Genomic DNA, 24,773 nt, shown 5'->3' on the forward strand with positions numbered 1-24,773 from the left:
TCTTTACTCATGCAGGGCCTGCAGTTTATGGCCTCAACCCCCCGCTGGGTTGCTGTGTGTCTGTGAAACCTATGACCTGGGTCTCCAGTCACCCCCCTTCATGTACTTCTCTCCTAACAAGTTATTTTCTTCTCACTATTCCCTCAATCTTTAAATTGCACTCATCTATGATCATGCATAGTATTGCCACAAGGTTTACTGCACCACATTGAACCAATCTAACTTCTTCAATAAACTATATAATATAAACTGAGTGAGTTGACCTGATCAATTAGCTAGAAAAGATTCATCGGATACAACACAAGCATCAAATATTACCAATTGCCAATTAACAATTTCCAAAAAATATTACCAATTAAATTGAATCTTACCGGAGTCCGTGTAAGCAATTATATTTAATCTCCTGAGACCCGAGCTTTGATTTTTTCAATGCATTTTCCCTATTCCTTTTGTTTTTAACCTTAGTTTGGGCGACACGGTGGCTCAGTGGGTAGTACCGTCGCACTCTGTCACAGCAAGAAGGTCCCCCCTCCGCGGAGCCCGCATGTTGTTGTGTGGATTTTCCCCGGGTGCTCCGGTTTCCTCCCACAGTCCAAAGACATGCCAGCGAGGCGAACCAGAGACACTGAACTGTCCATGTCTGTGCCCGATATAACCTGAATCCCGTGCAATGAGCAACCACCGCTCCTGTCATAAATGTAACCAAAGTGCAAAACATAACGTCAAAATCTTAATAAAGAAGCAAACAAACTTTATTAGTGTTCTAGTACTTTTGCTACCACTAGCTGGCAGACAAAAATGTCCACTAATGGGGACAATCGATCGAAGTTTAGCAGGTCAAGGAATAAGGCATAACAAAACCAAAATTTAATGTCCTCATATGTGAGGTAAGACTGAAGATTACCTTCACCAGGCGTCCCTGAATCTGCATGCATATACATACCTGAATCTGCATGCATATCCGTAGGTCTGCCAGTCCAGCTGCCCCAGCACAATGTATCACAGGATTTAATACACAAAGCGGCATATTAAACATAAATTCTTATTCCTGCCATAATACTCCTGCCATATTTAAACATAAACTCTCATTCCTACCATTATACTCCCCCCTTTTTTCAAATTTTACAATCAAATCTTGAAAATAAAACATTACTAAATGTGTTTATCCTGTTGGAAAGCACAGAATTTTAAAGTTAGTTCAATCAAAGTCTGGTGTTAGCTGGACCTGTTAAACAAATAATGTCGTTATTGAGCAGTGGAAGGTGTGTAACAGCTTTGTCAGCAGTGTCACCTCTGGCATTGTCCTGTAAAATTGGAACAAAACTTTACTTAAATAGTTCCACTTAAATTGAATAAGAGGGACAATGACACAAAGTATCATTTGCTAAAATTTTAATTAAGGAGATTTTCCTTAATTATGTGTGAAAATGTCCTATGTCACACATGGATGAATTCCACTCTAAGTACCCCCTTTCCTGGTTTAAGAACCTTAAAGTTCAAGAACGCTATCTACCTTAAAACACACTTAATAAGGTACCATAAATACTTCATCTTAACTCAGTTATCTTAAGATTATAAAAATAAAGTTGATTATAAAATTAACTGCAGCACTTACCCAATCCAGGCGTACAAAGACAAAGATAGCCGATGGACAAGAGATACGGCAAGCCGCGCACATAGAGCCAAAAATGGCGGATAGCCAGAAAACCACGCTCAGCTCTCCCAGAGCCAAAATGGTGGACAGACAGAAAACCACGCTGCGCTCTCTGGTCCAAAATGGCCGCCGAACAAAAGAAACCACGCTGCGCAACCCAGAGCCAAAATGGCGGACAGACAGAAAGCCACGCTGCGTTCTCAAGAAACAAAATGGCGGATAGACGGGAGACCACGTTGCATTCCCAAGACAAAATGGCGTACAGACAGAGCCAAAATGGCGGACAGACAGAAAACACGCGTGTGCAAGATGGCGGACAAACAAAAGGTTACATATAAATACGCACAGAAACACTGACAAACAAACTCCCGATGTACTGTTTTCGAACCAAATTTAGAATTTAAAGTAGTCTAATTAACCGAACTCCGTTCCCAAAACAGTCAAGTCCGAATTTTAGGACAATCTTTTTCATAGAATCCCGTCCTTTGAACAGCCAGACTCCTAAGATTTCCACGTTCAAATCATAGAACCCCGTCCTTTGAACTGCCAGGTAATAGATTTCCAACGTTCGCTCATTCATAGAATCCCGTTTTTTAAACTGCCAGACCCTAGGTTTTACAACGCTCGAATTATAGAATCCCGTTTTTTTAAACTGCCAGACCCTATTATTTCCAACGCTCGAATCATAGAATCCCGTTTTTCAAACTGCCAGACTTCTAGATCCAGCGCTCGAAAATTTGAGATCTATAGAATTAACCCAGTCCCAGACTCGTTAAAACTTAGATCTTTCGAATCACGCGCCCCTGCTTTTGAAACAGACAGACACGTTTCGCTCCAATGGTGTTCCGGGTGAAGCCTCTGCCGAACAGCCCTTTACCGTTTATTTTGCTCGGTCTGATTCAAACTCAGCAATCAGGAAACATAAATTTTTTAGCTCCAACATATATTCACAGTTTTAAACTATCTAATGATACTTTAGTAATTTAATCAGACACTTACGGATTCTGAGATTCACTTTCACACTCAGTACACTAAATAATAAATGCATCTAATATATATACAGAGAACGTCTGTTTACCTTAAGTAGGCGCGCCCTTGTACTGAGTACAAAAGATTTTTTCAGAATTCCTGGTCTTACCTCAGTCAGCTGAATCGATTCGATGCTATCCTCAGACCTCCTGAACCATCCTCTGGCTACCATTTGTTAGGATGAATCTTTTGGTTCAAAAAGGTCCTGAAGAAAGCAGTCGGGAAGTCCAGAAAGTACTCTTTAAAACACTTTATTAAGTGTAAAAATGATCTGTGAATATATATCAGAGCTAAGCCGACCGGCGCTCCTTACTCCTGCAGTCTAGAAAAACCACGTAAGAAAGAGGCAGACCTGAGCCCGCCATCCTTTTTTAAACTAGTCTAGGCTCCTCCTCCTTTACTGCTGGTGGAGCCAATGAAGTGTGCTAAAAAGCCCCGGGCTCCGCCTCCCCCCTTCGGTATGAGTCGGGGGGGGGGATCCGGGTCACGGCGTCATTTTGAACACTAGACCATGTGGCCTGGATGTAATTTATGTTTAATAATGATGTTATGTTAAAAACCTAACATTAGGAACCAAACCCACAACCTTCAGTTTCCTCCAGTTGTTGAGATTCTTCTTCTCATATTGATGAATTTCAGGTGAAGTCACTTTAATCCCTGCAGAACATGTTGCTTCTGTGGAACTGCTCTTCTCAGAGGACCAACAGTGTGGAGGTTTCCAGATGAAGCCTGTGAAGAAAGAAGAACCTGAAGATAAAGATGAACTCAGTAAGACTTGAGCAAAATCATTTCTCTTAATTTGGTCGTGTCTGAATTTCTTGTAATATTTTTGTATATTTAGTGCATAAGTGAGCAGGTGAGTGAAATGAGGAGACAGAAGATAAAGAAGATTAAACGGTATATTAAAAGGTATTTCTTATACTTGATGTTGAAATAGCATAGACTTATTTTCAAACTCTTTTATTGGAGATTATGAACAAGCATGCTCCCATGAGGAGTTTCAGAGTGAAGGGACGAGACAATCCTTGGTTTTCAGAAGAATTGTCAGAACTTATTCATGAAAGAAATTTGGCTTGGATGAAAGCAAGAAAATCTCATTTGGCAGTAGATTGGTTGGCTTTTCGATTGTTGAGAAACAGATGTACAATATCTGTTTGCAAAGCCAATTTAAAATGTTATCTTGATGAAACAACAAGAAATCTGAATAATCCTATTAAATTCTGGAAAACAGTAAAGTCATTGTCTTTCATCCCATTATCCTTCTCTGTTATTAAGCAATTACTTGTAAACAATCAACAAGTTACTGATAGAAAGGAAATGGTGAATTGTTTTAATGAGCATTTTATTCCATCTGGGTTCAATTTTAACTGTGTGTCAAATAAGAACATATCAGATAAAACATGTACAGAAGTAAAGGACGGGCCTAAATTTCATTTTAGACCAGTTATGAAAAATGAGGTTTTGTCAACCCTTAAAAAGCTAAACGCTAGGAAGTCTGCAGGGCCTGATGAGATTGAGCCAATATTCTTGAAAATTGCAGCTAATATTATTGTTGAGCCACTTACTTATATTTTAAATTCATCATTGGAGCAGAATATTGTACCTGACGCTTGGAAATCTGCTATAGTCCTAGTACTTTTTGATGGGGCTTTTTCTGAAAAGCTGGTTGTTAGAAATGGGGTGCCACAGGGCTCTATTTTTGGACCGCTGTTGTTTACCATTTATATCAACAGCCTTGGCGATAATGTGTGCAATGCTAATATTCATTTTTATGCAGATTACACTATTATCTATAGTTCAGCCTCATCACCTGCAGAGGCTCTTTCAAATCTACAGAAAGCATTTGTGACTGTTCAGCATAATCTTAATTCTCTAAGATTTACACACTGTCTGGTAAACCAATAGAATTAATTTAATCTTATAAATATTTAGGTTTTATGTTGGATGATAGTCTGTCTTTTAAGTTGCATGTTGAACATATGATAAAAAAAGTTAAAGCTAAAATTGGGCTTTTATTTTAGAAACAGTTCTTGTTTTACTCTACAGGCTAGAAAGAAATGAGTTGAAGCTACTTTTTTACCAATTCTAGACTATGGAGATATTTTATACAGACATACCTCAAAGACAATATTGAACTCCCTAGATTCGGTTTATCATTCTGCATTAAGGTTTATAACACGTGCCAGTTATTCAACTCATCACTGCACACTTTATGAAATGACTGGTTAGCTTCCACTTTCAGTACGACGGAGAGTACATTTTGTCATTTTTGTGTAGAAAGCAATTATTGGTCAGCTCCCACCATACTTGTCTAAATTTTTATCATCAAACAGGTATGACTTACGATCCAGTAGCTATATACAATGGGAAGTTCCAGTAGTTTGGTCGGAATCTGGAAAGACAGCATTTAGTTACAGTGCACCTTTTGTTTGGAATGATTTACAGAAATATTTTAAATTGAAGCAGTTTATTTCTTTGACTGAATTTAAAGAAAAAGTCAAAAAAAATTTATACATATGTTTGTTCTTGTTAAATGTATACATGTATATATACAGTATATCCTCCCTATGTTGTTGATGGAGTAATTTTTGTGTGATTTGCTGCTGTCTTGGCCAGGGCTCAATTGTAAAAGAGATTTTAATCTCAATGTGACTTCCCTGGTTAAATAAAGGTTAATAAAATAATTTAAAAAAATAAACAGATCATGCTGACTGTACCGTGTTTACACTAGTATATAATTACAGAGTAATGCCAGGTGAATACAAGTGGCTGAATGATTGGGTAATGAATGAGAAGAAATAAAGTCGAGTATATAAGCTGATATGTTCAATATATACGTGCCACTCAGCCTCGAGCCGACAAGGCAGAGCTGGATTCGATAGGATGTACTTGAAATTCGGCTCTGGTTGCAGCATGTGTTTTTATCGCTGCGCCACCTGAGCGGCTAGCATTTTTTAACAAGACGATGCAAAACCACCTGCTGCACACATTACAAAGGCGTGGCTGTGGAAGAAGAGGGTACGGGTCCTGGACTGGCCTGCCTGCAGTCCTGAACGGTCCCAACTTTTTTTGGAAAGTGTTGCAGGCCTGAAATGCAGGAATGAATGCTTATTAATAAATGAAATGAAGTTGAGCAGATAAAAGATGAAACATCTCAGCTCCATCCTGTCTGACATCAAATAAAAGTCAAAGTGTGTGTTTATATTATTATTTGCTTTTTCTATACTGTCCCAACTTTTTCTGATTTTGGGGTTGTATTGTTATTATTATTATTATTAAATCTGCTGAAACCCTGTGTGAACAAAGGTTTATAGGTCGTGTTTTTGACAGATAGTATAGAAGTACATGTCTGTTAGTTCTAACTTAAGTGCTTAATAAAGATGTTGGTCGTTACTACCAACAATAACAAACTTATTTTTCTTCTTTCACAAAACAAAGAAATTTCAGGTGAAGGAACCTCGATCCCTGTGGAACACGTCACCTCTGAGGAACACCTCACCCCAGAGGACCAACAGTGTGGAGGTTTCCAGATGAAGCCTGTGAAGAAGGAAGAACCTGAAGATAAAGATGAACTCAGTAAGATATTTTTTATCTTGAGTAAAATAAGATTTGGATTGAATAGAATCAGAGGAACCTGGGATGAAGCATCATACAGTGAAAGCTTGTATTGTGCTCATGCAGATCAGTGTGAGCAGGAAATGATGAATGCAGGATGAATCACGTTACAGGACTTTAGCATCAGATCTCAGTTTAACAATTACTAACAGTATTTATTATTTATAATGTTATAAATGTATATGATTATTTATAATGTTATAAATGTGTTTGATTATTTATAATGTTATAAATGTATATGATTATTTATAATGTTATAAATGTGTTTGATTATTTATAATGTTATAAATGTGTTTGATTATTTATAATGTTATAAATGTATCTGATTATTTATAATGTTATAAATGTATTTGATTATTTATAATGTTATAAATGTGTTTGATTATTTATAATGTTATAAATGTATATGATTATTTATAATGTTATAAATGTGTTTGATTATTTATAATGTTATAAATGTATCTGATTATTTATAATGTTATAAATGTATTTGATTATTTATAATGTTATAAATTTATTTGATTATTTATAATGTTATAAATGTATTTGATTATTTATAATGTTATAAATGTATTTGATTATTTATAATGTTATAAATGTGTTTGATTATTTATAATGTTTAAATGTATTTGATTATTTATAATGTTATAAATGTATTTGATTATTTATAATGTTATAAATGTATATTATTATTTATAATGTTATAAATGTATATTTTTATTTATAATGTTAAAATGTATTTGATTATTTATAATGTTTAAATGTATTTGATTATTTATAATGTTATAAATGTATTTGATTATTTATAATGTTAAAATGTATATTATTATTTATAATGTTATAAATGTATATTTTTATTTATAATGTTATAAATGTGTTTGATTATTTATAATGTTTAAATGTATTTGATTATTTATAATGTTATAAATGTATTTGATTATTTATAATGTTATAAATGTATATTATTATTTATAATGTTATAAATGTATATTTTTATTTATAATGTTAAAATGTATTTGATTATTTATAATGTTATAAATGTATATTATTATTTATAATGTTATAAATGTGTTTGATTATTTATAATGTTATAAATGTATATTATTATTTATAATGTTATAAATGTATTTGATTATTTATAATGTTATACATGTATTTGATTATTTATAATGTTATAAATGTGTTTGATTATTTATAATGTTATAAATGTGTTTGATTATTTATAATGTTATAAATGTATTTGATTATTTATAATGTTATAAATGTATTTATTATTTATAATGTTATAAATGTATTTGATTATTTATAATGTTATAAATGTATTTATTATTTATAATGTTATAAATGTATTTGATTATTTTCTGCTTCAGAACTGAACAAGGATTTCTGCTGCTCCTCGTGTCCACGTTCCTCTACAACCCAAAATCAGCTCCACAATCACATCAAGAGCTGCAACCATGATAAATATGAGACTCTGGTGAAGATTAAGACTGATGAGGATCTGACGCCCACCAGAAGCTCCAGTAATCAGCAAACGTCCTCTGGTACTGTCAGCATTAACACCTCTCTCAGTCCCACACAGGAAGAAGGAAACGTCTGCTCACAGTGTGGGAAGAGCTTCAGGTTCCTGAGTCATCTCAAAATACACCAGCGCATTCACACAGGAAAGAAACCATATCAGTGCTCACAGTGTGGGAAGAGCTTCAGTACCCAGGGTGCTCTCAAAATACACCAGCACATTCACACAGGAAAAAAAACATATCAGTGCTCACAACGTGGAAAGAGTTTAAATACACAGAGTTATCTAAAAAAACACCAGCGCATTCACACTGGAAAGAAACCAAATCAGTGCTCACAGTGTGGGAAGAACTTCAGGTGCCTGAGTGCTCTCAAGATACACCAGCGCATTCACACAGGAGAGAAACCGTATCAGTGCTCACAATGTGGGAAGAGTTTTAATACACAGGGTAATCTGAAAAAACACCAGCACATTCACACTGGAGAGAAACCGTATCAGTGCTCACAGTGTGGAAAGAGTTTTAATATACAGGGTGATCTCAAAAAACACCAGCGCATTCACACTGGAGAGAAACCGTATCAGTGCTCACAGTGTGGAAAGAGTTTTAATATACAGGGTGAACTCAAAAAACACCAGCGCATTCACACTGGAGAGAAACCGGATCAGTGCTCACAGTGTGAGAAGAGTTTTAAAAGTGCAGAAGTAGTTTCTGAATTGGAACGACTGGAAGAAGAAGAAGAATTGCAGGTATCAGAAGAAAGTGACTACGATTCGTTTGAAGAAGACGCTTTTCTTCATGGAGAAGATGCTGTTCTTGACTTGTAAGTACATTTTTTTTTTTTTATACCAAATTTACATTTGTGTTGTTGCATTGAAAAGTTTATTTTAGTAGTAAGGTAAAAATGCCAAGATCAAATTATTGTTTTCCAACTTTTATAACTTTTAAAAGACTATACTGTTGTTTCCAAGTTTATTATATATAATTTTGTTACAGCTGTGCATTTATTACAAAAACTTATGTTGTATTTTTCTTTTTGTGTTTTATAATAGCAATTCTGAGGATTCAGGTGATGACTGGGTGCCAGCTGCTCAGACTAAGAGAAAGAGGCATTCTTCCCCACCCCACCCTGAATCCACATCAAGGACCATTCACACAGATCCAGAAAGTACTGTAACGTCTGTCGAAGTGGTGCCAAGTACTTCATCCACCCACCTCCCAACAATACAGAAGACCAGGTCATCAGCAACACGTGCGAAGAGGCAATCAAGAGGACGTTCTCACCGAGTTCCTGCACAAACAAAAAGGCCAGGCAGTGTTTCTACAACCGAAGATGAAGATGATGTTTGGCATGACATCACTGATGTTGATGAGGCACCCAGCATTCCAAAATTTTTGCCAAAGCGACCTCCAGGGCTACAGCTTCTATCGAACACTGTATATTCCCCACTGCAGTTGTTTCAGCTGTTTTTCAGTATATCTGTGGTGAAGACTATTGTAGATAACACCAATAAGTATGCTGAGATCAGAGCAGCTGCAAATCCATCTTACAAATGGATTCCTCTCAGTGTTAGAGAATTCTACAAATTTATTGCATTGGTAATATACATGGGGATTGTGAAACTAAAATCTGTTGCAGACTACTGGTCTGGAAAGGAATATTACCGCCTTCATTACACCGCAAAAGTGATGACGGGCAAAAGATTTTTGGCAATCTCTAGTAACCTGCATCTGTGTGACCTAAAAGAGGACGAAGATAACACAAGGAGAAAGGGAACCTCAACATATGACAAACTTTTCAAATTGAAGCCACTGTATACAGAGTTGCTGACAGCATGCCGGACATATTTTCAGCCGGACAAGGACATTTCGATTGAAAGCAAGAATCTTCTAATCTGCATCTCTAAAGCAAGAACTGGCCTGAAACAATACATGAAGGCAAAGCCAACAAAATGGAGCTACAAAATGTTTGTTCTGGCTGATTCAACCACAGGTTACACTTGGAATTTTTTTATTTATGAAGGCAAGCAATCCGTTTGCTCAGGCCAGGGACTGAGCTATGACTCAGTTATGTCCCTCATGGATTTTGCCCTTCTTGGCAAGGGGTACCACCTCTACACTGACCATTATTACACAAGCCCCATGCTCTATTTGGATCTCCTGAAGAAGGAGACTCTTGCTTGTGGTACCATCCGTACCAACCGGAAGGGGTATCCAAAAACAAAAATCAATGATCTCACCAGGCAGGCAAAGAGAGGAACCATCCGCTGGCACAGACGTGGACAACTTCTTTTTGTAAAGTGGATGGACACAAGGGAGGTGGTGATGTGCTCCACAATGCACAAGGCATATGATGGTGACACAGTGATGAGGAGAGTAAAAAATCAGGAGGGGGTTAGGAATAAAGTGAATGTTCCAGTTCCTGCAGCGGTCAAGGATTACAACAGGCACATGGGAGGAGTTGATTTGTCGGACACCTTGATTTCATATCACAATGCCTTACACAAGACAGTCAAGTGGTACGAGACATTATTTTACCATTTCATTGACATTGGGATTGTAAATAGTTTTATTTTACATCAGCAAATATCAAAAACAAATGCACAAGAGGCTCTAACTCAGAAACTCTTTAGAGAGAAACTGATGTCGGAGCTTGTGGCCTTTTCAGGGGACACCACCCAGGATGAGTCTGCTGCAGGACCCTCAGGTGAAACAAAACAATGCCTGCCAGCATTTTACAGCGATGACAGTTCAGCTGGCAGGCGAAAATGTGCCATGTGCAAAAGGTCTGGCAACCCTGTGAAGACACCAGTGTACTGCACAAAGTGCGATGTGCCATTGTGCGTTGTGGCCAAAAGAAACTGTTTTTACAAATGGCACAATATGGGGCACCACAAAAACCTGTAAATATTTGTAAAATGTAAATAGACATTGTAAATAGTTTTGAGTTGATTGTATTTTTCAAAAAAATTTGTTTTGCTAATCATTCAATTGTTGTGTTTTATTTTTGGAAAACATGTTTATAAAACGTTTGTAACATAGGTACCTAAATACAATTCATTATATTGAATTCAGAGGTTGTTTCTAGTGTAAAAAGGCTAAAAAAAAAAGCATGTAGAAAAGCTAAAATAACATTTGGAGAGGCTAAAAGGACATTTGGAGAGGATATGTCAGGGTCATGCAATTATTATTTTCACTAAGGTATGTAGATCTGAACCTAAATTAATTATGTTGTCACCATAAAATACAGATCATTTATTTTTGCAATATAGCTTGTTTTTCCCTATTGGAAGGTTTTGGAGAGGTTTTGGGCACATTTGGAGAGGCCGATATGGACTGTTGTTACTCCAACTTGTATAACTCCAGATCAGTATGGGTGATCATCAAAAAAAATTTGGTATGGTGGTAGTAAACAACTTTGGTCACAGACATGATGTGTTGGCAATGTTATACCAGACCTATATTCATACTTACATTTACATTTTCAGCATTTAGCAGACGCTTTTATCCAAAGCGACTTACATTACAGTATACAGTGTGAGCAATTGAGGGTTAAGGGCCTTGCTCAAGAGCCCAACAGCAGCAACCTAGCAGTGGTGGGGCTTGAACCAGCAACCTTCTGGTTACTAGTCCAGTACCTTAACCACTAGGCTACTGCCTGCTTGCCCATACTTATGCATATTTATGCATACTTATACTCACTAAAACTTTGGACTAAAACAAAAAATGTAAAAATCGTTTTTATCATCATTGCAACATGGTAAAATATCATTATGACCTTTAGCAGTTTCTACTGATACTTTATGGGGTTTTCAGTCACATTAAACCATAAATTTCCTTAAATCATATGTACTTTGTGAATAAACAGCATTAAAATTTGGGTATGCCCTTCAGACGGAAAATGCACAAAAATAGACTGGACAGCCAAGGGGTTAATCAACTGAGTAATCTCAAAAAACATCAGCGCATTCACATTTTACAGAAATGATGCTCACAGTGTTGGAGCTGCTTTGCTTATTTTTCAGCACTTAGACACAAGTGTGACTCATCAGATTGTACCAAACAAGCTAAAATATAAAAATATAAAATACAGTGAGTGAGTGAGTGTTGGGGAGAAATGGTTAGCAATGAATGAATTATACTGTGTAATTAATAGGTAATTAATTACACAGTAAACATTAATAAGTAAACAGTAATAATAAAAGTATAAATCTTTAGGTTAAACTATTACTGGGAAATAATGTGATTATCTATAGTGGAGTGAATGGTGGGTAGAAGCAGGAGGTTTAGAGCCTGATGTAAGTGAATGCTATCAATTAATAGTGGAAGTGAATTGAAAATAAAAGGTATTGGATCGGCTAGCATATATTGGTCTTAGTGATGCTGTGCTTGATTGGTTTTCTTCATACATTTCTAGACATGTACAGTATGTTCACATTAACTCCTGTTACTCCTGTTACTCCTGGACAGTGATAGCTCAGTGGTTAAGGTACTGGACTAGTAAACAAAAGGTTGCCGGTTTAAGCCCCGCCACCACCAAGTTGCCACTGTTGGGTCCCTGAGCAAGGCCCTTAACCCTCAATTGCTCATTGTGTAAGTCGCTTTGGATAAAAGCGTCTGCTAAATGCTGAAAATGTAAATGTTACTAGTGGTGTCCCTCAGGGCTCTGTCTTGAGGCCTATACTGTTTTTAATTTACCTGCTTCCCATTGGACGTATCTTTAGAAAATACAACATTCAATTTTATTGTTATGCGAACGACACCGAACTATACCTGTCCACTGTGCTCACGGCTACTCTTCCTCATCCATCTCTCTCTGATTGTCTAATAGAATTAAGAACATGGTTCTCTTACAATTTTCTCAAATTAAATGCTGATAAAACTAAAATTCCTCTTATAGGTAGAAAATCTCCTCTCTCTAAATCTAACAAATTCTCAGTGATGATGAAGAACTCAGTCGTTTCTCCTTCCACTCACAATCTTTCATTTTCACGATCTGCTTATTTCCATTTACGTAACATAAATCGTCTACGTCCATTCCTTTCTCCTAGAAGTGCTGATGTTCTTGTTCATGCCCTGGTCACATCTCGATTTGATTATTGTAACTCTCTCCTTTTTGGTCTACCTCATATGGCAGCTAGAGCTTTTAGCTACTCTGCCCCACGTCTCTGGAACTCTCTCCCTCCTGACATTCACACCATTGATTAAATTCCTAGTTTCAAAACATGCCCTAAAACGTATTTCTGTAAACTCGCCTACCCTTAATCTGTGTCGTTAATTATGTACGGATGTTTTGTATTGTAAGGTGTCCTTAAGAGTTTTCAAAGGCGCCCATAAATAAATATATATATATATATATATATATATATATAAATATATGTTGGCACAGATATTACTTATATAACTTGTGTTTCACACGTTTTCATTGTTTGGCTTATATAACTTGGTACAATCAGTTTTGTACAATCTGATGTTTTCATATACTTGAGCAGTTGCTACAGTCTGGACAAATGGCCACCTATCCAGTCTAGAATTAGTATTGTTATGTTCATTTATGTGTCATTTATGTATTTTGCTTGTTATTGCTTGTTTGCTAATAAAATATCTACATATTGAACCTTAATCCTTGGTCTCATTATTGATTCCTGAAAGCTTCTGTCCTGTTTTTAGATGAATAAAAACACCTCCCAGTCAGTGTACTGAAGAGCAGAGAAGGCTATCGCTAGGCAGGTCTTTACCTGTATTAGTTCTGGTTTGTAGCAACTGGTGAGCGGTCTGTATGCTGGAATCAACATAAGTCCCACAAAGTCCACATAGGAGTGAGTAAACTGACATTGTTCAGCTCACGTATGGCACTAAGGTAAAATATATTTGGTATAATAAGAACATCAACATTTTTCATGGTTTTGTTTTCATTGGTTAAAAAAGTCTCCATATAGATATTATATCATTAATTACACTTAGCACTGATTGCTAAGTGCAGTTCATGCCTGTTATTGAGGATATCGACATTTTCCTCAGGCATGTTGTTACATTTTAACAAAAAGCATCCATTTTTTGCTGAGATAACAATTACTACACTTTGCATTGTTATTGTACTGGAATTCTGGGGTCAGCTATCAGTGATATCATAATATATCAATTATTACACTTAGCATTGATTGCTTTAATTATTTTTTAATTAAGTACAAGTAAAATTACTTGTCTAAAAATCTACTCAAGTAAAAAGTAACTAATTTAAAATGTACTCAGAGTAAAGGTTACTTATTACTTTACTTACTTAATACCAAACTTTTGAAGCATAATCTGTCACTCTGTTTATATCATTGCACACCTGGACATTTAATGCCAAAACACTTTTTTTATTATTATTGACATTGTGTATATATTTATTTCTACCAACATTGTACTGCAATACATACTTATTATTATTCTTATGCACCTTTAGCCTATTTAATTATTAATTTTTAACTGAGTCTTTTATTTACTTTTTTCTATTGTACCCTGAGCTGTTGTAATACTTGACTTTCCCTCTGGGATTAATAAATCGATCTATCTATCTATCTATCTATCTATCTATCTATCTATCTATCTATCTATCTATCTATCTATCTACTTTTTTAACAGCGGTGGTGGGGGGGGGTGTCTCCTGTGCAATGCAAAGTGGATATATCTTACAATATTTGTTTTTAATTAAGATATAACAGAAAAAAAACATGTTGATTCAACATTTAAAACATTTAGGGATGTGTAATGTGTTATTTTAGTACAGACCATCCCATAATACTTTTTCAAACTGTCTAACCACTGAAGCTGGCATTAATTGTGGATTCTATAGACCAGCCTTCTTTTCATCACCAACAAATACCAAACAACATCATACTGCAAATCTCAGAACTCAACACAAGTCAAGGTAGTAGTTTAAAAGTGACAGTAAGTCTGTGTCTGTTTCTGTTGTTTATTTGTGTTTGTGTGTAAACTGTGATTGAATTAAACCTACATCTCTCTGATGGTCTGACTGATAAGCTGTCTGTTCTGACCTGCTGCTTAAGCCTGACTAGCTCAGTCGGTAGCGCATGAGACTCTTAATCTCAGGGTCGTGGGTTCCAGCCCCATGTTGGGCGAGTATCTTCATTTAACATCTACAGAAACCAAAAGAACGTTTTTCCATTTTGTATAGCCGGTCTCCGGTGACTTATCAGGTGGATATTTGTGCTTGTAGGACTTGCTTGTTTTTCTTTTCTACAATGTAAGTTCACACCTTCAGGTTCATGTTATTTGAGATCTCTACATAGAATTCTTCCTCATGTACAGAAAGACGCAGTTCAGTTTGAGAAGCTCACAGCGGGAGAGCGAGTGAGTCTGCGTGTTCAAATGAATCAAATGAGTTGATTCTTTAATCCGGTTCTTTAAGTTGAACGACAGGAATAGACTCGAAAGAGTCTATTCACTAAGTTGATGGTACTCAGCAATGAGCAATTTGAAGCTGAGGGAGTCGATTCTTTTTGATGAAGTCAACATTTTATAGTAAAAAGCGTCGGATCACTATCGTTAGGTGTCATTTAAAAATGAATTGCGGGTCAATACAGAGACAAACCATCTCATCTAATACAAAATAGAATAAATAATGTATAACAGTTTGATGATGCATCATACATACAGCCCTAGTCAAAATATCCTATATCCTACATAACCTACAGTATATATCCTATATATCCTATATCCTATTCTCAAACTTTTTAGACCAAGTACCACCCATTATCAAACCAAAACTTCCAAGTACCACCTATATTTCTCATCACAGAACCACATATGGCACACATTAATTAGGTGTGTGTGTGTGTGTGTATATACAGGGGTTGGACAAAATAACTGAAACACCTGGTTTTAGACCACAATAATGTATTAGTATGGTGTAGGGCCTCCTTTTGGAGCCAATACAGCGTCAATTCATCTTGGAAATGACATATACAAGTCCTGCACAGTGGTCAGAGGGATTTTAAGCCATTCTTCTTGCAGGATAGTGGCCAGGTCACTACGTGATGCTGGTGGAGGAAAACGTTTCTCCAAAACACCCCAAAGTGGCTCAATAATATTTAGATCTGGTGACTGTGCAGGCCATGGGAGATGTTCAACTTCACTTTCATGTTCATCAAACCAATCTTTCACCAGTCTTGCTGTGTGTATTGGTGCATTGTCATCCTGATACACGGCACTGCCATTGGATGCACATGGTCCTCCAGAATGGTTCGGTAGTCCTTGGCAGTGACGCGCCCATCTAGCACAAGTATTGGGCCAAGGGAATGCCATGATATGGCAGCCCAAACCATCACTGATCCACCCCCATGCTTCACTCTGGGCATGCAACAGTCTGGGTGGTACGCTTCTTTGGGGCTTCTCCACACCGTAACTCTCCCGGATGTGGGGAAAACAGTAAAGGTGGACTCATCAGAGAACAATACATGTTTCACATTGTCCACAGCCCAAGATTTGCGCTCCTTGCACCATTGAAACCGACGTTTGGCATTGGCACGAGTGACCAAAGGTTTGGCTATAGCAGCCCGGCCGTGTATATTGACCCTGTGGAGCTCCCGACGGACAGTTCTGGTGGAAACAGGAGAGTTGAGGTGCACATTTAATTCTGCCGTGATTTGGGCAGCCGTGGTTTTATGTTTTTTGGATACAATCCGGGTTAGCACCCGAACATCCCTTTCAGACAGCTTCCTCTTGCGTCCACAGTTAATCCTGTTGGATGTGGTTTGTCCTTCTTGGTGGTATGCTGACATTACCCTGGATACCGTGGCTCTTGATACATCACAAAGACTTGCTGTCTTGGTCACAGATGCGCCAGCAAGACGTGCACCAACAATTTGTCCTCTTTTGAACTCTGGTATGTCACCCATAATGTTGTGTGCATTGCAATATTTTGAGCAAAACTGTGCTCTTACCCTGCTAATTGAACCTTCACACTCTGCTCTTACTGGTGCAATGTGCAATTAATGAAGATTGGCCACCAGACTGGTCCAATTTAGCCATGAAACCTACCACACTAAAATGACAGGTGTTTCAGTTATTTTGTCCAACCCCTGTATATTAGTGATGGGAATTATGGCTTTTTGAAGGGTGCCGGATATTTTGGCTCGGTTCCTTTTAAAGAGCCGTTCAACAAAATGTCTCTTCGTTCTTCAGGAGGCACTAAACTTCGGCAGGTGTTAAACTATAAGACTTAACTCTGTGCAGTTATTAATAGTGCGGCGTTTTGTTGTGATTTTGATACTTGGGTGGCAATGTTTAGCAAAAGAATAGTTAAAATGTACTGCCTAAATCTACATTATTTTAGAATTATATGAATCCCGTCAGTTTAAAAAATCTGAGATGTTAAAGTCTAAAGTTGTGTGTGTGTGTATTTTTCTTTTTCAGCTTTATTTATTTAGCAAATGGCAAGTTTCATTTGGGAGCCGGTGTGAGTTTCAAGGTTTAGAAACATTAGCACTTTCAGGATGGTAGCGTTCAGCGCATGTGCAGTACAACAGAGCGCTTGTGGGGTGTAGACCACAACTGTTTGTGCTAGTAGTGTAAACCAAGCATATCACCATTCAGGAAGGTATATCAGTGCCAAAATACGAGCCAGTTTGTTTAGTAGAACTTTATAAGCCAACAGCAGCGAATAAACCTAAGAGTCACCTTAGATTACATGTCAGTTCCGGAAGCCTTCCGCATATACATAGCGGCTCCCTGATGCCCGCAAGTCACATAAAATCTCCCGGAATCTAAAATAAGCGGCCAAGAACGCACACACACACACACACACGCAGGCGACACAGACTTTTTCCCGATTGCATATTAAATCCGTTATCTGATATACAATCTAGTGCACTATGCAAGAAACACAAATCATCATCTAGTTATTCTTTCTAGTGCACTCTGTAGTGAACATGAATGCGTTATCTAATACACTATCTAGTCCACTATGTAGGAAACATAAATCCGTGATCTAATATACAATCTAGTGCACTGTGTAGGGAACATAAATTCATATCTAAAATACTATCTAGTGCACTATGTAGGGAACATAAATCCGTTATCTGATATACAATTTAGTGCACTATGTAGGGAACCTAAATCTGTTAACTAATACGCTACCTAAAGCATTATGTAAGAAACAAAAGTCTATTATCTAGTACACTATTTAGTGCACTAAGTAAAAAACATAACTTCTTTTTTAATATACAATCTAGTGCACTATGTAGGGATTATAAATCAATTATCTTTCACACTATCTGGTGCACTATGTAGTACACATTAATGTGTTTGTGACGCGAACTGTTAGTTTAGTAGCTCAGTTACCAGCTCCTAAAAGTTCTGTTATCACCCATATACTTTGCTGTGTGCGAGAGGGTTTTTAGCTTTTTTTGTAGCTCCCTGAAATGAGTTTTTGCAACTTGGGATGTCTGACATGTTAACTTCCATCTATCCATCCAGCTCAAATACCATAAACACTACATAAAACATGTGGAGTTAATGGTGTAATTATTAACCTTTGTGCTCAATTCTTCATTACAAAACATTTCTTTTGTGGTTCCATGGTGTAATGGTTAGCACTCTGGATTCTGAATCCAGCAATCCGAGTTCAAATCTCGGTGGAACCTGGCTTTATTTAGGTAAAAACACAGTTATCAATGATGAGAAGACAATAGTGTTCCACATATGACTGCTCTAGGGCCAGTGATAGCTCAGTGGTTAAGGTACTGGACTAGTAAACAGAAGGTTGCCGGTTCAAGCCCCGCCACCACCAAGTTGCCACTGTTGGGTCCCTGAGCAAGGCCCTTAACCCTCAATTGCTCATTGTGTAAGTCGCTTTGGATAAAAGCGTTTGCTAAATGCTGAAAATGTAAAATGTAAATGCTCTATGCCAAATTAGAACACAAAGTGGCAAGTCATTGTTTACAGCGCCATCTACCGACCTAATGCGTCTTGAACTTACTGCAATTTTTCAACAGTGGAACTTTTTGTTGTGATTTTGATACTTGGGTGGCAATGTTTAACTAAAATTACTTTTATTTAGTGTTTAAAACATCTAAATTACCTCATTTTTTTCAATTGATTTCAGTCAATTATATCAATCACGTAAGTTTAAATCACTTGAGATGTTCAAGTCTGAAGTTGTGTATTTTTGCTTTATTTACTTAGCAAATGGTGAATCATTACGTTTAGTTTTCATGGTGTCAGGGTTCCATGGTGTAATGGTTAGCACTCTGGACTCTGAATCCTGCGATCTGAGTTCACATCTCGGTGGGACCTTACTGCTTTTATTTGGGGCCCGGTGTGAGGTCCAAGATTGAGAAACCTTAGCAGTTTCAGGATGGTAGCATTCAGCTCATGTGCAGTACAACAGAGCATCACAATTGCTTGTGCTAGTTTAGAGTCACCTTAAATGACATGTTCATTTCCATCCATTCATCCAGCTTTAATATCATAATAGCACTAGTAGTGTTATAGTGTTCCACATGTGACTGCTCCATCCCAAAATATAATCGCTAATCATTGTTTACAGCGCCATCTAACAGCCAACTTGCTCTTAAATGACTAATTATTAACTTTTGGGCTTAAGTAAGACCTCACTGTGTGGTTCCTTGGTGTAATGTTTAGCACTCTGGACTTTGAATCCAGTGATCCGAGTTCAAATCTCGGTGGAACCTGGTTTTATTTAGGTAAAAACACTGTTATCAATGCTGAGTAGAGAATAGTGTTCCACATATGACTGCTCTATGCTGAATTGTAGTACCAAAAGACAAAACATTGTTTACAGCGCCATCTACCGGCCAACTGGGTCCTAAACTTAACTCAGTGCAGTTTTCCAACAGTGGCATAGTTTGTTTTTTTGATACTTGGGTGGCAATGTTTAACTAAAATTACTTTTATTTACTGCCTAAAACTTCTAAAATACCTCAGAATTATATCAATCACGTACGTTTAAAAATCTGAGATGTAAAAGTAAAGTCTGAAGTGTTAACATGTTAACTTCCATCTATCCATCCAGCTTAAATACCATAAACACTACATATAAAACATGTGGAGTAAAACAGTATCAAACATATAAATATAAAACATGTGGAGCTTTTCTTACTACAGTAAAACACACTGAACTGACTTTTAAAGTGAAGTTCAAAATGTTGTACAGAGATCGTTCCCATCTAGTGGTGCTAGATAAATTACAGCTTGTTACTTGGGTACAGATTTGTGACATTATTATTAAATTGTTGTTGTTGTGTTTGTTGTTATTTTTTAACTGTTCATGTTTTTAAGTGTAAAACCATAAACAGCACCGTCTATGAATAAATGAATCACCTTGAGATTTTTGTTTACGTGAACAATGTCTGAAATCTGACGAGCTTGATTAGTTTGTAATATGTGTTAAGATGATGAATGAACCTAAACACTTGATTTAAAATTTTACGTTTTTATTTATTTATTTTAGTTTCAATACAACGTGACACCGGCAAGATAAAGAAAGCAAAAATAAAGTGTCCCAAGTGTTTTTGTAACATGTTGTAGACCTGCAGTGGCTACTGTTTTTGGTATACAGGAAAGAAAAGTCTGAATGCAGGTGAAAATGTTATTTGGCAACCAGCACTGTGTAAATATTGGACAGAACACATGATGGGTTATTTTAACTTGTTGGGTTGTGCAGTTTAACCATTGTGCTGGATTAAATAAATGTAAGAAAATACAGCATTAAAGCATAATCTCAATAAAATACGCTACAATTTAACACTATAATACAATACAATACAGTGACAGTAAGTCTGTGTCTGTTTCTGTTGCTTATTCTGAATTGTGTTTGTTTGTAAACTGTGAATTAGTTCTTAATCTGGTCGTGATGTTAGTGAATTAAACCTACATCTCTCTGATGGTCTGATCGATGAGCTGTCTGTTCTGACCTGTTGCTTAAGCCTGGCTAGCTCAGTCGGTAGAGCATGAGACTCTTAATCTCAGGGTCGTGGGTTCGAGCCCCATGTTGGGCGAGTATCTTCATTTAACATCTACAGAAACCAAAAGAACGTTCTTCCACTTTGTACAGCCGGTCTCTGGTGACTTATCAGGTGGATATTTGTGCTTGTAGGACTGTTGTTTACTTAATGTTATCAGTTACTTATTTCCACTATTCTGTGGGACTACATGTTGTTGTGTCTCATATCCGTTTCATCAACAGGCAGGTTGTGCAATAAAAGACACTCGTCCCTGGGTGGGCTCGAACCACCAACCTTTCGGTTAACAGCCGAACGCGCTAACCAATTGCACCACAAAGACACACGCACAGCTGTTTCATTGGATGGTACACACGAGTCACATGACTTGCTAAGGTTTACAGAAGGGTAATTAAGTTTGGCAAATTGAAATAATGGCATGTTTCTGACCTGAATGAGAGGGGCATTAAAAAGATCTCACACTTGTCAGAGACAACGATTTGGAGGTTTGGATCCACACCTGGATTAAGCCAAGAATCTGTGATTATCATCATACACGTTTTCTGTATAGATGTTTGTGATGTTAAACTTAGTCTCAGTTCATCCATCATTTGAAAGTGACCTGACGTTCGTGACAAACAGACTCGGTAGCGGTGGTCTGTAAGGGGCTCTTTAGCTCTGCTAAGATACCGGACCAGCATCTTCGTTTTTGTCGTCTCTCCCTCCATTGTCTTCGTCACCTTCCGTTGGGTGTGGTCTCAAGTTCGTCTCGGCTGTAGGAGAGGAGACTTAAAGAGTGAATTTAGTTTAAATATTAATTAAAAAAACTTACCCATGATGATTTACCAGGTCGTTTGTTACAGTTTCCTTTCCAGTCGTACCTCCACAAAAACCAAAACACTCAATCTGTAAAAGAAAGACACGTGCATGAATGTGATGAGGTTCTAAGATCTCTGAATATAATCCTGATCATCCCTAATGAACCCAAATGTAATTCATACTGCACATTCACTGCACTATACTGCACACAGAACATACTGACACCCACCGTCACCCTTATACTGCACCTCTATCTGTTACTGCACCACAGTCAGTATACATACTGTAACCAAACGTATTCAGACACTTTACACCACACACACCACACACACACACACACACTCACACACTCAGTACCAGGGTGTGTCATGGTATGGGGTGTGTCAGTACCAGGGTGTGTCATGGTATGGGGTGTGTCAGTACCAGGGTGTGTCATGGTATGAGGTGTGTCAGTACCAGGGTGTGTCATGGTATGTGGTGTGTCAGTACCAGGGTGTGTCATGGTATGGGGGTGTGTCAGTACCAGGGTGTGTCATGGTATGGGGGTGTGTCATGGTATGGGGGTGTGTCATGGTATGGGGTGTGTCATGGTATGGGGTGTGTCAGTACCAGGGTGTGTCATGGTATGTGGCTGTGTCAGTACAAGGGTGTGTCATGGTATGGGGGTGTGTCAGTACCAGGGTGTGTCATGGTATGGGGGTGTGTCAGTACCAGGGTGTGTCATGGTATGGGGGTGTGTCATGGTATGGGGGTGTGTCAGTACCAGGGTGTGTTATGGTATGGGGGTGTGTCAGTACCAGGGTGTGTCATGGCATGGGTTGTGTCAGTACCAGTACCAGGGTGTGTCATAGTATGGGGATGTGTCAGTACCAGGGTGTGTCACACACACACTTATACCTAGGGTACCCCATTACCCCCAAGACAATAGGAGAACATGCAAACTCCACCCGGGAATTGAACCCAGGATCCTACAGAAGCCGTCCCACAGTGGAAATCAAGTCAGTATATGTGCAGTCACATGAATCCAGTCATGCCCATATATGGTAAAGGTAAATTCACTCTGCTCTCTTCGAACGCTGTGAAATCACAATGTGGACCTGTGCTCTTCAGGAGCAGCATTTTGATTTTCTCCTCATTTACGATGGCTGCTTCTCTGAGACAGAGGTTTCTGCATGTGATGTGTTGCAGGGTGCGTCCCCGGGTGTCCTCCGGGGGCGACCCGGGTCACGGGGGCGGCACGGAGGCCGAGGAATCGCTCCTGATGGAGGGGTTTCTGTTTAAGAGGACCAGGAGTGTGTTAAAAACCTGGAACAGGTCTGTACACTGATGCTTAGTGTATGTATTAGAAATTCTATATACAGTGTATCACAAAAGTGAGTACACCCCTCACATTTCTGCAGATATTTAAGTATATCTTTTCATGGGACAACACTGACAAAATGACACTTTGACACAATGAAAAGTAGTCTGTGTGCAGCTTATATAACAGTGTAAATTTATTCTTCCCTCAAAATAACTCAATATCCAGCCATTAATGTCTAAACCACCGGCAACAAAAGTGAGTACACCCCTAAGAGACTACACCCCTAAATGTCCAAATTGAGCACTGCTTGTCATTTTCCCTCCAAAATGTCATGTGATTTGTTAGTGTTACTAGGTCTCAGGTGTGCATAGGGAGCAGGTGTGTTCAATTTTGTAGTACAGCTCTCACACTCTCTCATACTGGTAACTGAAAGTTCCAATATGGCACCTCATGGCAAAGAACTCTCTGAGGATCTTAAAAGACGAATTGTTGCGCTACATGAAGATGGCCAAGGCTACAAGAAGATTGCCAACACCCTGAAACTGAGCTGCAGCACAGTGGCCAAGATCATCCAGCGTTTTAAAAGAGCAGGGTCCACTCAGAACAGACCTCGCGTTGGTCGTCCAAAGAAGCTGAGTGCACATGCTCAGCATCACATCCAACTGCTGTCTTTGAAAGATAGGCACAGGAGTGCTGTCAGCATTGGTGCAGAGATTGAAAAGGTGGGGGGTCAGCCTGTCAGTGCTCAGACCATACGCCGCACACTACATCAAATTGGTCTGCATGGCTGTCACCCCAGAAGGAAGCCTCTTCTGAAGTCTCTACACAAGAAAGCCCACAAACAGTTTGCTGAAGACATGTCAACAAAGGACATGGATTACTGGAACCATGTCCTATGGTCTGATGAGACCAAGATTAATTTGTTTGGTTCAGATGGTCTCAAGCATGTGTGGCGGCAATCAGGTGAGGAGTACAAAGATAAGTGTGTCATGCCTACAGTCAAGCATGGTGGTGGGAATGCCATGGTCTGGGGCTGCATGAGTGCAGCAGGTGTTGGGGAGTTACATTTCATTGAGGGACACATGAACTCCAATATGTACTGTGAAATACTGAAGCAGAGCATGATCCCCTACCTCCGGAAACTGGGTCGCAGGGCAGTGTTCCAGCATGATAATGACCCCAAACACACCTCTAAGACGACCACTGCTTTATTGAAGAGGCTGAGGGTAAAGGTGATGGACTGGCCAAGCATGTCTCCAGACCTAAACCCAATAGAACATCTTTGGGGCATCCTCAAGCGGAAGGTGGAGGAGCGCAAAGTCTCGAATATCCGCCAGCTCCGTGATGTCGTCATGGAGGAGTGGAAAAGCATTCCAGTGGCAACCTGTGAAGCTCTGGTAAACTCCATGCCCAGGAGAGTTAAGGCAGTTCTGGGAAATAATGGTGGCCACACAAAATATTGACACTTCAGGAACTTTCACTAAGGGGTGTACTCACTTTTGTTGCCGGTGGTTTAGACATTAATGGCTGTATATTGAGTTATTTTGAGGGAAGAATAAATTTACACTGTTATATAAGCTGCACACAGACTACTTTTCATTGTGTCAAAGTGTCATTTTGTCAGTGTTGTCCCATGAAAAGATATACTTAAATATCTGCAGAAATGTGAGGGGTGTACTCACTTTTGTGATACACTGTATATACACTCAATATTATATATACACTCAATATTATATATATATACACTCAATATTATATATATATACACTTAATATTATATATATACACTCAATATTATATGTATACACTCAATATTATATATATATACACTCAATATTATATATATATACACTTAATATTATATATAT

At 38.1% G+C, this 24,773-nt stretch overlaps 3 non-coding genes and 1 pseudogene across 3 annotated transcripts; all 4 read left to right on the forward strand.

The window, feature by feature from the left end:
* Positions 1-3,548: 3,548 nt before the first annotated feature.
* Positions 3,549-24,773, forward strand: part of LOC134326288 (zinc finger protein 208-like) — a 163,760-nt pseudogene continuing 142,535 nt past the window's right edge.
* Positions 18,393-18,464, forward strand: trnaq-cug (transfer RNA glutamine (anticodon CUG)). The gene has a single exon. It is a non-coding gene; the product is annotated as a tRNA-Gln (tRNA).
* On the forward strand, positions 19,443-19,514 carry trnaq-uug (transfer RNA glutamine (anticodon UUG)). The gene has a single exon. It is a non-coding gene; the product is annotated as a tRNA-Gln (tRNA).
* Positions 20,768-20,840, forward strand: trnak-cuu (transfer RNA lysine (anticodon CUU)). Its single transcript has one exon. It is a non-coding gene; the product is annotated as a tRNA-Lys (tRNA).

Source organism: Trichomycterus rosablanca, chromosome 14 (genome assembly GCF_030014385.1).
Source record: "Trichomycterus rosablanca isolate fTriRos1 chromosome 14, fTriRos1.hap1, whole genome shotgun sequence".
Classification (NCBI taxonomy): domain Eukaryota; kingdom Metazoa; phylum Chordata; class Actinopteri; order Siluriformes; family Trichomycteridae; genus Trichomycterus; species Trichomycterus rosablanca.